Raw genomic sequence first — 14,214 nt, 5'->3', positions numbered from 1 at the left:
TCTTTTATTTATTTTGTAGCTGAAATAGCCACAGTCAGATACATTTATCAAGGTCAGAGCACCAAGCTCTAATTCTTTAAGCTCAATAAAAACCCTAGAATATGGAAGTGAAAAAGAGGCTCCTTGGAATCTGTTGCTCCTGTCAGTGATACCATGCTTTTCATCCATGGATTGCAAGGAAAGCATAAAAAAAAATAAACAAAAACATTATTTGAGGTCTAGTAATTATTACACTTAAAGAAACCAAATGCAGCACCAAGAAAGACACATGTTGTATTTTAACTCAAAGTGCCAATACGTATATAAATTTTTGTTTTGCTCTCTAGGGACTCCATGCAAATATGTTTCTGCCCCTTGATCAGTGTATCATATGGACTAGGCAAGCAACAGTAACTTAATTTCCTTTCTGATTGTTATTCAGATATAAATAAGTAATTCATATCTTTACTTTGCTTAGCATTTCCTGCTTCTTCATCGAACTTGACAAAATGACTATGTCAAAATTTGTCTGCTTGGTCTGGTCCTACCTGTGGAGGTCATAAAGTATGTATGGATGTTAGTGATCCCTTCTAGGCTTGCTTTCCTGAATTAATATCTAACATTCAAGGGAACATCCTGTGTTAGTAGCAAATCTGTTGAAAGCAAGAGATCTTCATTCTTTACAGAATAAGGAAGTTCCTTCTCCTTTATGCCTAAGCCTCCACACTTGATTCAGCTCTCCCTCTCAGGTAGCCAGAGGGAACCCCATTAAAGTCACCAAAATCAATGAGCAGCAACTGAAAGAAAAATCATTATCAGAAATGTGTCCTATCTTTAAGAAACTGAGAAAAAGGGAGGGTTTCCAAAACATGCAATAGATTGTGTGCAATGCTCTTCAGTGGAAAGCAGAATCATACCCTGTTAAATGGCATGGAGAAGAAAATAAGCACTTTGTAGGTTCCAAAGACCTTTTGCGTTGCACTGAGCTGAATCAGACTGTAACTTGCCCTGTTTCTCCCTTAGACTCAAGCTGCAGCAAAGATCGTTATCAACCCGTCAGACACAGTGCTGCAGCGGGCAGCATTGCTCCTGGGAGTGTTCGGGATCAGCATATCCAGCTACAGCACACACCAGCTAACTCAAACAAAAAGATTCCCCTTGACCACTTAGGCTGTGGTTGGATGTGACCCAAGAAGTCCAGGCTTATGTCAATACTGCCTGACTCCCTGCTGATGAGTGGCTTTGCTGCTGCTGTTACCGTGTGGAGGTAATGAGACACTTTGCAGCTGTGATTTCTACATGCAAAGTTAAATAGATGGAAAGACTGCAGACTTCTTCAAGAAAGAAAAAAAAAAAAACTGCTATCAGAAGCATTGGATTTCCAAACAAGACAAACTTTCTGTAAAGGTTATGGATTTCTTTTGTTATTCGGTGTATACACAGAGATCTAAAGGTATAAAATACAGTTACGTTCAGAGTAGCTGTAAAGAGACCAGGTTGGCTTCTGGGGGTGTCACTGCGTTGCAGCTTTTGCACATGACTCCAGTGCAAAGACTGTTTTTGCAAAGAAGTTAGAAGCAATATATTCCTCATGACAAGGGTTAGAACAAAAGGATCCCATAGATTCTTTGCACTGTACATTTGGATATTCCAGAATTTGTGCACTCTAGCTTTTTCTATTGAATCTTAAACATTTCTTGATGCCTTTTGAGTAGCAATGTTTGTGTATTGCAGCACAAGCTGGTAGCCTTCTGTCACAGCAGAGATGGCCACAGGCTACACCAGCCATATGGTGCTGGGAAGGCCCCATGGCTCCAGACCAGATAACTTCATAGCTGTGCAGAAACTAGAAAGTATCAGTAAAGTTCTAGAAAGTATCAGTAAAAATACTGGGTTGGGTTCCATTGCAGAGTTCAACATCTGGCTGTATTTTTCTGCAAAATCAACTCATCTCATAATATACATTCTGATTAAAATACAAATAGAGTTTGACCTTTTTACCCTACTTCTCCCTTGTTTTCTTCTCATTTGGTACAATAGCTTATTCAGGAAAGTTCTCTTACTATTGGCTTGTACTTTTCCAACTGTTTCTTATGTTTTATGTAAACATGGCTTTGTAGGCTCTTCTGTGCATATGTTAGCATTTAACATCCTTTGTTCTTGGTTACTAAATACAAATATTATTTTGGGGTCGTTTTCAGTGTTTAAAATTATTTCATCTGTCAACAGTGTTTAAATTCAGCCACTAAGGGGCATCCTACACAGCTGAATATTTTGAACTCTTCAGATTGCTCATTCCAACATGACAAATCACAAATTGAATCAGGCTGAAAATTTTACTTTTTTATTTTTTAATTGTTCTTGTCCCTGTTTGCCTTTTTCTCACCTTCTCTAAGAAACGTCTCTCCTCCCCCTACAACTTTTGTTAGAAGATGATGAGAGAATCAGTGTTTACAAAGTCATTTTTTTTCAATGTGCCAGGTCACGAATTGCCTCCATCTTATATAGACTTCTGTTTGTATTTAAAAAAAAATCATATAATTAAATATTCCATCTTCTGCCTTCACCTACAAGAAATGAAACAAAATACTTGAACTCCTTGACAAAAGTAAGAATGACACCTCTGGAAAACATTCAGTCACAGAGACTGACATTATATAGTGTGACCCCCACCACCACGCTCAGTATGCCAGAATTATGGCTTTTTAATCTATTACAGGATTTTTGGCTGCTGCATTTTTGTTAACTGATTTCCTGCTCCCATTCAACATGAATGTAAGACCATTAGCTGTTTTCAGGGTCATTACTATGCTAATGCAAGCTCTTTTGTTAGAGGAAGACTATGTGCAATAACATTTTAACAAGATATACTAGAATGAAATAAATGATGACTTGGCCACTGAGATGTTCACATTGGAAATTATGCTCATGAGGAATGTGTGCTTTTCCATGAGAATTGTTTTGAGTAGTTTTGAAAGCTTTATTTATTACCAGTTAAAATGACAGGAGGACATCACAGGCAATAGGCACACTAAGTGTGGAGAGATTTTATAAAGGTAGGGGCCACAGGAGCCTCGGGAACATACAGTGAAGCACCAGGGAGCTGTAATTGAAATTATTTACAAAACAGGATGTTTCAGCTTGCTTCTGATGAATTGGGCCTGGGCAGAAAATCACCTTTATGTGAAAAGATGGGACTGGATCCAGCAGAAGATGTAGGCATTGGTATCTAACCTATCTGTACCCGTAGAAACCTACACCCAAAATCTCAGTTTTCTGAAGTGCATCTGCCACCTCATGCCAGGCACAACAGACAGCCATGTGCCCTTCTCTTTCACTGCTGTGCCTCCCTGGAAGACCTTTCAGGTTTCCCCTCAGCCAGGCGAGGCTGGGGCTTGTTGAGCACTAAGGCATCAAAACCTTGTGGAGGTGGCAACAACATGCCCATCTTCTCATCCTTTCTGTGTCTGGAAGCCCAGCTGTGGACTGGAGGTTGCCCAGAATATGAGTGGAAGCTAAAATCCCTTTTTGTCCTGCTGTATGTTACAGCAAGCACTCTTTGGCAGAGGAAGGAAAGGCACCTGCACAGGTGCTCCCATGGAGGAGCCTGTGGCACTGTACCTTCCCTCCTCCTGCTCTCCTGAGGCACTGGCATGGTCCCAGGGCTCCTGACTCCCAAAGGAGGCTGGCTCTATGAGCCTGTCCCTGCTCTGCACCCACTACAAACAGGCAATTAGGACAAGCTAAAACCTTTTCCTCCTAAGTGCTTATTATCTAAGTTTTCCCACTCCCTGCACACAGTGTGCCATGGATTTGGACCTTACCTATGTCTGCCATGTTTATAGACATCTAACAGAAGCCTGCAGGCTCAGTGTGTGGCTGGGCTCCCAAAACCTGAATAGGACACTGCTCCATGCTGCAATTCCCAAGCCTGCCTGTGAATTTTCTCTTCAAAGCTCTGAGCACACCAAACTTCAAGCATATGTTTCTTTCCTATTGAAGTCAAAGGGGATTTAAGGAACATCCTTACATCCTTTGCCAGAGTGAGGTATTTAATCTTTTCCTTGATCTCCACCAAAGAAGCATTTACATTTTAAATATATTTGTACTTTTGTTTATATGGTTTTACTTCAAAAATGTTGGCAATTCATCAACAATTGAATGCTGATGAAAGTCAGGAGCCTGGTGAGCTTGGGGAGGTTAATGCTGCATTACCTAGTTTTAAAAAACATCAGCAATGGATTTCATTTGGCATATCAATTGTTATGTTTGAGGACTTACCCTCCAGAAATTACTTTGTACCTTCCCTAGCTTCTAAGAATATTTAAATGGAAATGCTACTTAAGCTAGTAAATATTAGACTTTCTTTACAAATACACTTTAAAAGCCATTTCATAAAATTTATTGGATTGGTTTTACTTCTAATATCAGGCAAATATAGGTTAATATCTCCTGATACTGAACAATTGTAACTCAACTAATCCACTTCTAACAGAAGTAACTTTTCTAGTCTGAATTATGTCTTGATATATCAAGTTAATTATTTTATTCTTTGAGGAGGAATCACAGGAGATTTTGTAGCTGTTTGATTTGTAAGCCTAAGTCCACCTCCTAAAGGCAAGAGAAATAAGAATATTAAATAATCAGAAACTCAAACATGGTTGTTAATCTTCAAATAGATGTAGCATAGACTGGAGACTTGTTTGTGATAAGTAGCATTGCTAGTGAATATCACAAAGCATTCAAGCTCTTTCACACATATGTACTCAGTTATCTAAAGCAGGATTTCTGTCTCCTTCCATTGGGACAGGCAACTAAGGGCAGCCACTCAAGGTAGCACTCATCCACTAGTAAGGGAAGTATAATATAAAGGGAGTGCCTGACATATTTCATGCACCTTCTGGAAATTATGTTTCTGCAAACTGCTGCTCTAGACCATTACTTATCTCTAGAGCTGCAGATTGTGTATCTCCCAATATACCACAGACCCAGAAGATGAAGTTGAGTTTCCCTTACCCATCAGTGGGTGCTCCATTTCTTACAAGGCAGTGGTAATGTCCTCATGGGGCTGAGCCCCTAATTCATGTATGTGACTGAGAACAGAATGCAAACAAGCTGAGAAACTCTTCATTTTAGACCATGTATTTTTGCTAGTGCCAGATTCATGGAAGTCTGGCCTCAGCTGAGGTTTCAGATGCTGCTGTAGTGGTAATTGAGAAATTAATAAATTAATAAATAAAACTGGGGCATTGATGCTGTGTGGGAGCTTCCTTCCTGAAACCTTCTGTGTCTGCACCACCTTTTCAATGGTAGGTTGAGCAGTGAGTTTGTCAGTGGAAAAGCTGTGTGTTAGTGTTCATTCACTTCCCTGGCTTCTTTTGAATGTGGCCACTGACACTTAACTGAGAAAAGGTTTTCCCTGTGCGGTGCAATGGCGCTTCCCTATGGATATATTAGTGATAAAACAAACAGAAGGAGATATTAATGCTTGTCACATCTTTTCTTACCTTGGATAAAATGCCTTTTCCCCTCCTAGTTATGAGTAGTCAATGACAACACAAAATAACACCCTCAAGCAGTCTTGCCTTTCATATGACTTTGTTGTTATTCTTCTAGAACTATCACAGTTTAATAAGGAGGCTGAAAGGTAGTTTAATCAAACAGTAGATTAATAAGGTTCCTGAGGCTATATTCACTTCAGCTTTCAACTTTGTGTGTAATCATGAGCTATGGAGTGTCACTGACTTTTAATCAGTACCCGTATCTGCAGTGGGTGTGTTTGTAAGCATAAAAAACAGCCCCAAAGGGCCCAGAAAGAGCCATTTCTTCCCCTCCTTAGCATCATTCTTGCAAGTGACCTTTCTAAGAGTATAAAAACCATTAAACCACACCTTTTAAAAAGGTGATGCACAGCACACAACTCATGAGGTTCATCCTGCAGGGGGGACACTGGAGTCAGTAGTCAAAGGAGGTGTCGGATGCCAAGCAGGGTAAGGGCTTGAATTAGCTCGTAGTGAGTGCTTTCATGTCTTTCCATTAAGAAACAATAGGTGAGATCCAGCTTAGCTGACATGAGCAATGGAAAGTTTGGCCAAATCTGCCCACACCCTTAGCTCTGAATACAGAGAGCAGATACGGGTCCTAGGGAGGCCACTACCACCTTGGCCCCTGGCAGCAGCCTGAAGGTGCTTAGTGATGAGCTGAAGAATGGGGATGGTTTTCTTACATGTCAAAGTACTTAGTATTTGAGGGTTCTCCAAATTTTCTTAATTTTCCTGACTAGGGGAAGAGACTGTATCTCATTGCTATTATTTAAACCAGAGTAAGGAAGAAATGCCAAGGCAGAGTTACCCTGCTGCTGAGAAAGATTTTTAATCTTTTTTAAAAAAGCAACTGACAAATGGATTTGTCCTTTACTCTCTGTTCTTCAGTAATGGATTACAGAAACTTGGCCCAAAAGGAATGGGGCACGTAAATCCAAAATTGCTGAAAGCTTAAACAGAATCATCACTGGCTAGGAACAGCTCAAACACCATGTGCCTTCCCTGTCATAGCTGAGCCATAGTTCCTTTTAAAAAGTGAGCTCTGCCTCAAGGGAAAAGGAAGCACATGAGGCTGTACTCTGCTCCACCAGGTGTTACTCAGCTGCACTGTGATAGATTCCTGAGGAGAGGAAGGCCAGAGGAATGGAACCCAAAACTTTGCTTCACTGTGACCCTCCAATGGCAGAAGAGCCCCTTGGGTGCTGCTTTGAGCCAAGACAACCAGAGTATGGCTGAGCCTTCAGTGAGGGTTCACATCTCTGTCCTAACTACTGTCTCCTGCTCCCAGAGCTGCTTTGTGGCCCTTCTGGAGCTGTGACTGACCCAGTGTGCCTGTCTGTCTGTGCACATGAGGGAGAGAGGGAAGGAGCAGGCTCTGTGCTCAGATGCAGGTGGTGAGTGCTGCAGCGGTGTGAGGAGTGATGCCTCGCAGCAGCAATGTTTTGTGCAAATCGCGGCTCCGTCCTGAGCAACCTGCAACCTCCCAGTGGGCCTCAGCTTTCATCTGCAGCACAGCACTGGCAAAGAGCTCTTTCATCAGGGAACTCGGAGTCCCCTTTTCTATCACTTGCCAGCCACATCCTGTTCATTAGCCCCAGCGCTCACCAGAGGGATTATTTGTCATGCTTCATCCCCAGCTGAATTCAGCTGTTTATTTGATAGCATAGAATCAAGAGGAAGAACTAAATAAACACGGTGAGTGTTTGCCCTGAGAAGGTATCTGCAATGTTTGTTGCCACTTTCCACCTTATTTTCAATTTTCCTGTAAGAACTCTGCTGTTGCATGTGTGTCCCTGCATCTTCCCGCTTTTCCTTGCCAAGCAAAAAGGCCCCGAGGCCTCAGCTGACCTCGTCTTGCAGAACAGCATGGGATGGGGTGAGAGGCATCACTCAGCAAAGAACAAGAGAAGCAGAAGCAGCATCCCTCCCACTGGGTGAGAGGGGCTGTAAATCTCATCCGTGCGGTGAGCCAGGGACCACACTGAGCCCAGGGTGGCTATAATGAGCCAATGCTCCCACAATCATTGGGCAAACCTGGCAACTCACTCAGGCTCTGGGTAGCTGTGGTTTAGCTGTGCAAATCAGTTCAGGTTTGTGTCAAAGTGACAGGAGGATGAATGTAAAGAAACCCACTTTCAGTGGGTCACTAGCAAACTTTTTGGCTGTTTCTTTTTAAATCATACAGTTTGAATTCCACTTCATAGTTGCCCTCCCATATTAATTAGTTCCTTGCTGAGCAGTGCACTAAAAAGCCCAGAGTTTGCTGTAGGATATCAAGACTGGAGTATGATTCTGCACCTTTATTTCACTAAACTTTAGTCACTATATATTAAATATTCAGCCTGAGTTATTTCCATGTGTTCTGTCCACAGTGAGTGAAAAAAAAATTAACACTTCCAGAAAAAATGAATCCCCTTCAGGAGGTGTCTAGAAGAGGTGGGCCAACTTCCCATCTAATGAGTGCCTCTCTCTGTACTGACAATGGACTGGTCATCTCAGTGTCAGAAAGCTCAAGGCAGCAGAGATAAATCATCCCTATCTCCACAAAAACATTCTGTTCCAATGATAGCAGTTTCCCATTGAAGACAGACACTGAGTCAGACAGTGAATTCATAGACACAATTTCCAGGCTCCATCTTTCAGAGGGAGTCACTGAGCTGCAGAATGTTGTTTCTGGGACTAGGAAAGCAGAGCCTGGGAACTGACCAGCCCCCCTGTGGCTCACCTCTCATATGGAGGCACCTGGAAGCCTCAGAGAGCTGAAGCAGCACTGAGTAGGAGCAAGCTCGCACTGGAGAGGGGGATGTACTGCAGCCTGCCAGGTACCAGGGCTGACTAGCATTTGAGAGGAGCGGTGAAGATGCCATGTCAGAGCATCCTTATGGGAAGTAAAAGGTCACAAAGGGCATTCTGTATTTCCTTTGGAGATGAAGCCCTTGCCAACAAGTGTGCACTGTCATTGAGCAGCAGCTGCTAGACAGGAGTTTGGCATGTATCTACCGACCATCCTCCCTGAAAATGGCAGGATGCCTTCTGCAGAGAGAACAGTTTGCAGGCACCCAGAAAACTGCACTGAAGGATCTACCATGAGGCCCATTCACAACCCCACTAGCTCCTTTCCTCCATCTCCCCCTTAAATGAGCAGGGACCCCAGTCTGGTCACTCTTGTCCCTTCCAGAACCACCTGTCTTGGTGGGCCTTTCAGGAAATGACCCTCATCTGCAATGAACCCATGAGAGATGGCTCACCTTCTGGCCCCGTGAAACAAGGGGATGGCCACTGCCTGCAGGCTAAAGGCTGGAGGTGGACTGAGGGCCAGGGTGAAGCTTGGTGGCCACCAGAGCCATCTGCTGGCCCTGGGACATGAGTTGTGGCCAAATCAGGAGGTGCCTATGCACTGCAGCAATCCCATAGAGGCCACAATTAATTTCAATTGGTGTACAAATGCAATTAACAAGTTTCCCAGTCTCTTATGTAAGCTAGGAGAGAACAGCAGAAAATTAATCATTCCTGGATGAGAACTGGAGAACTGCAAACAAAAAAAAAACCCCAACAAATCTCAAACAAACAAACAAAAAAGAAAGTTCAGCTCAAAACTGTGCAGTTCTGTGTAAAATATGCTTCAAATACTGTTTTGAGTCTTATTTAGTTCATCATTATTTTGCTACCTGAGCAATTTGTATATGAAATGATATAACATAAAATATCTCAGGTATTTAAAGTAGGATTGGAATTACTTTAGGTTTTTCTCACTGACACTGGAGAGAAATAAATGCTACTCAGTTCTTGGGTGAGACAGTCCACCTCCAGAGGCACACGTTTCTTTCCACTGATTATGGAGGGAGCCTACTGTGCCTGTGCTCCTAATTCAGGCATCTCATTTATGTTTCCATAGGCTGAATCCAAGCCAAAATCAATTCACTTAAGTGTCAAATCTCCCACTGCAAAAGGTCAAACAACTCGCTCTTACAGCAAATGAAATCCATGGCTCTTAACACTTGCTTTTCCCAAGCAACAAAGCCACAGTCATAAACAGCATCACAGAATCACAGAATGGTTTGGGTGGGCAGGGACCTTCAGAGTTGGAGCTTCACTGTCATCCCTGATATTTGATTAAAAAGTGGGTTGTGCTGTACCTCAGTCACCATGGTTCTTTTAGAGCTAGACTTCCTGTACTCATTGTAGTCTAACAGCCCTTTAAATGAAATATTATTTTGCCAATACCTGTACTAAAGTATTATTTCTCCTAACACAATGTTTAACATAGAATGTTATTACATTCTTTAATCCCAGGGACTGCTGAGAAGTTCTCAATAAATAATAATTTTCATTTCTTTTCAACACAGACATCTATAAGTAATTGTGTAATATCGCTGGGGCTGAATTATCTGCAGATCTCTGTTGCACGGTAAATAAAGTACTGTATGTGCTTTGCACTCTTGGATCTGAACTGGTGCCAAGGACTTGAAATCATCCACTTCAGGGAGAGAGGATGAGAAAAGGAGAAGGTTTATGGATAACAGGGCTCAAGTTTTACATTAGGGTCCAATGAGGGACTCCAGCAGTTGTTTCAGTTCCTCACCTGAAACAGGCAGGTAACAGTATTTCCTTTTTCTCACTTTTCTGCTCTGCCCATGGCAGCAGGAGGGGCTGGTGGCTGCCCTTCCCATGCAGGCAGTGTGTTCTCTGGGTGCCAGCCTCTGATGGAACACAGCCCTCTGCTGCCTGAGGAAATTGCCTTAGGAGTACTTTAGGATCTGGCTGAAGGAGTCAGTGTCATTAATGGTTATATCTGAAGTTCTTGAAGAACGGGGGAGGTCCCAGAAGACTGAAAATAGGTCAAAAATCTTTCAAATGGCAAAGCCTAGGATCACTGCTTAGTAGTGCTCAAAAACCACTCAACAGTACTCAAAAAATAATCAGAGCTATCTGCAAACCCACAAGAAAATAAGAGGATAAAAAGCAGCAAGTGTGTTTATCAGGAATAAATCGTGTGCAACCAACCCAGTTTCCTTCTCAGACAACACTGCAAGGTGAGCAAGCATTGTAATGTAGGTGGCAAATGTCATTCTCACATGCAAGCTGGAGGAAAACACTATTAAATGAACCTCAGTAATGAGATTACAGGCCTTGTTCAACAACCTACAAAGAATGAAGAGCATTCTTTGAGTGTCTGGGAAAAAATTATAGAATGGACTCCTGCACACTGCTGTGAACGGGGGCTGCCTGATATTTTTACTAATGACTCATGGTATGTGAGTGGGAATGCATAAAACATTACCCTCAGAAGGTCTCTAGGTGCCAAAAGACAGGAGCAGAATTCAGAATGATCTAAAATCTGCCAAGAGCTCTATGATCAGTGTGGTAAGCACAGATCAGCAGTGGGATTCAGGAGGGACAAGCACAAAAACTTGACGCCTTGGCAGAAGCTTCAGCTGTGTGAACACAGGATGAGGAGCAAGGCAAGCATGATGGAGCGAATCACAGCACTAGGCAGCAGTGTCAAACACCTGCAGGGGTGGGAAGCAACCCTGTGGGGCTGTCAGGAGAGGAGGTGCAGGCTGGAAGGTGTGTGAAGGAGTCTTCTTGATTTGTCCAGCGCCGGTGAAGGCCCGGCAAAACTGCTGTTTCTCATTCTGAACCACTCTTCAAGGAACATGTGCAGCAAGCGAAGAGAGCTCAGAAGAAAGATACAAAAGTAAGAAGCACAGAAAATGTGATCTGCACAAAAAGAGTGAACAAACTGGTAGCTTGGAAACGGGAAAACTGATTCATGCCACAGACCTGACCATCTCCCCAGCAGCCCTGACAGTGGACACTGTGCCTGCAGAAGACATCTCTGCTGACCCACAAAAAGCAGGTGTTCTTTCTTGCTGGCCTTGTAAAGCTCTGTGTCACAGCATTTGCAAAGACAAGGCCACTCTGCTTGGCAGTGCCTTTGTGGATGCATAATACACACTCTGTGCCACAAAATTATGCTAGAGACAGCTGATTTGGACAGGAAGCTCAGGGGTGCTCTGTTATCCTGGAACCTGCCGACACAGCAGCCAGCACTTGATACTGCAGGATCACCAGATGGAGCATGCCACCAAACACTTAAGTAGGGATGAGCCATCCCAGATGTTTTCTGCCCCACAGGTTGGCATCTAGGAACACAGATGTGCATGGCTGCACTGCCAAGTGCTTTCAAGGGTTGTCTGGAAATGGGTATTTTGTTTTCAGTTTTATTCAGTAAAAGATGTTCCAGCAAAATTGATCTCTTGCTGTTCTGTCTTCTCTGAGTGGGAGAGGGTCCATAATATTGGGAGGGGGGGTGGGTGTGGAAAAGAAAACTTGGCTTACATTTGTAAATGCACTGAGGCCAAAGTCATGACTTACTACTTGAGGTGCCTTTCTTCAGGTACTACAAAGCCCAACCTCATGGAAATAAGCTGTACCCTGCCAGGAGAGTAACCTCTGCTCCCTGCAGCACCAGGGGGAAGAAAAGAGACTGCAGAGCAGCCCAGTGGGTCTGCAAGATACTACCTCCAGCTGAGGCAGCTACTCCAAAATATCTGAGCTTCCATCAGCACTTGGACAGTCCTGATCACTCAGGACCCACAAGCCAGTGGAAACCTCTTCCTAGCACATGCATCCTTCAACAGCTGGTGCCTCTGGATGCACAGCTGGAGGGGAGAAGATGATGCCATCCATCCCCAAGAGTCCAGTAGTCAAAGCACCTGTCTCAGCTGTGTCTCTTGGATGTGGCACCAAACTCATCACCAGGAGCACTGTATCCCCAGCCCTGGATGCCTCCCAGCCCCAAGAGGTGTCCCCAGAAGCAGGCCTGGGGGTGAGGCAGGTCCCTGCTGTGGGACAGCTGGGTGTAAGAACACGGAGGGAGCATGAGCAGGACCAGGAGCATAGCTGTAGGTGAACAGCTAGCATGGGAAAGCAGGACAAAAACTTTAAACCACAGACCTCCTAGCATCTGCCCTGCTCTTCCCATGGCTCCTCAGCCAAATGTAATTAACTACTGAGAACAGACTGACTGAACTTCACCATAAATATTGTATCAAATGTCATCAATTTCATTCCCATTACAATTTCTGAGATAGAGCCATGATCTTGTCTGTACTCTGTAGGAAATTGTTTGCAAGTGGTAAACAACCTCCATTATCTCCAGTGCCATACCCTGTCACATGCCCAAGCAAGTCCCACACAGCAGGATTGCTCAGCCTGGCAAGCCTGCCATCACACACACAGGTGGATGGAGGCAGAGGTCTCATGTCTACACTCACTTCCCCCTGTCCCACACGTGGGCTGCTGGACCCATGACAAGTCTTTAGCAATGGATGTCTGGGCTCAGAGGTCACAGCTGCACATTAACACAGCAAGCCCTCCCCTGAGGCACCTCAGGTAGATCTCCATGGCATGAGCCCTGCCTTGCCTGTTGACCAGAAGGTGAAGATGGCCCAGTTTTGGTGCAGGAGCCCAGCTTTGGGTACATAGGATATTCATACTTCTGACATTTAACACACCACGTGGGAGGAGGAAGGCTGTCTCTGATCCATAGCATAACCACTGTGCCCTGACACTTCATAGCCATGCACCCTGTTATTTTTTAGGTAAAAGCATAATAATTTTATGCAAATATCTTTTCTTTTCTGTACTGTTTTTATTCCCATTCTGGAGTTTTTGCTTTTGCCACCTTGTCCATCTTGTGTCCATTTCTGGTGTTTAGAAATACATGTGATTTCTTTTGTTAATCTCATTGTTGTGCATGGTCCAATTCAGTAGCCTGATTTATTTATCTCTATCAACTATTCAATATCATGCAACCCAAATAATATTTTATATGCCTAAGGTAAAGTTAATTCCATACCATAAACTCCAGGTTTCTTTTTAGGAATGGAGCTTTTATTTCATATCCTATTGATCATCAAGAGACAAAATGTTAATGCAGGTTTCCTCTGAACTGTTCCTATAGCACCGGTGTGGGGGAAGCATAAAGATGAATATAGAAGATAAACTACATTTCTTTCATAAATTTACATACAAGTAAAAAAAAAGGATAAGCATACTTAGTGAAAAGTTCAATTTTTCTGTTTATCTCCAGTTGAAATATAGCTCTTCTTTTGACCAGCTCTAGAAGAACTCAATGGATTGGGCAAACATCAGACTAAAACTATTTTTGACAGTGTTTTGAAAATATTGGCCAGCTTGTGCAGTTGGATGTGATTAAGGATTTAAGCAGTTGCTGTCAGAACTGGCATAATTTTATCCTACCTACAAAATCCAGTCAATGCCCTTGCCCTGGTGAATGTATTTTCCTATGTGCAAGCCCTCACCAAAACATAAAGGCAGTATAAATGAGCTCTCTGAGTGAGCACAGCCACCCTGCAGCCAGCAGCATACTAGGAAAAAAAAAAAAAAACCGGTCTGGAGATCAGCATGTCCTTAGGATCTATTTTGACTCCCTGCACATCATTTTTCCATGTTGCTCCAGTGAGGCTCTTCTGAAAAATTATGTTCATAGCTCATTTTAAGTAATCTCTGGTGCCTCATAACCTTGTTCTTTGAAACACCTCAATCTGAATATCTATCACTGACAGGTATTTGAGGGCAGATTTCCAGACAAGGTCCTAAACCATCCCTGTTACATGCATGTGTTCACAAATCCAGTGCAAATTCCTGCATTTAAAAAAACCTT

Source organism: Anomalospiza imberbis, chromosome 3 (genome assembly GCF_031753505.1).
Source record: "Anomalospiza imberbis isolate Cuckoo-Finch-1a 21T00152 chromosome 3, ASM3175350v1, whole genome shotgun sequence".
NCBI classification, from domain to species: domain Eukaryota; kingdom Metazoa; phylum Chordata; class Aves; order Passeriformes; family Viduidae; genus Anomalospiza; species Anomalospiza imberbis.
Note: the sequence above shows the minus strand (reverse complement) of the source record.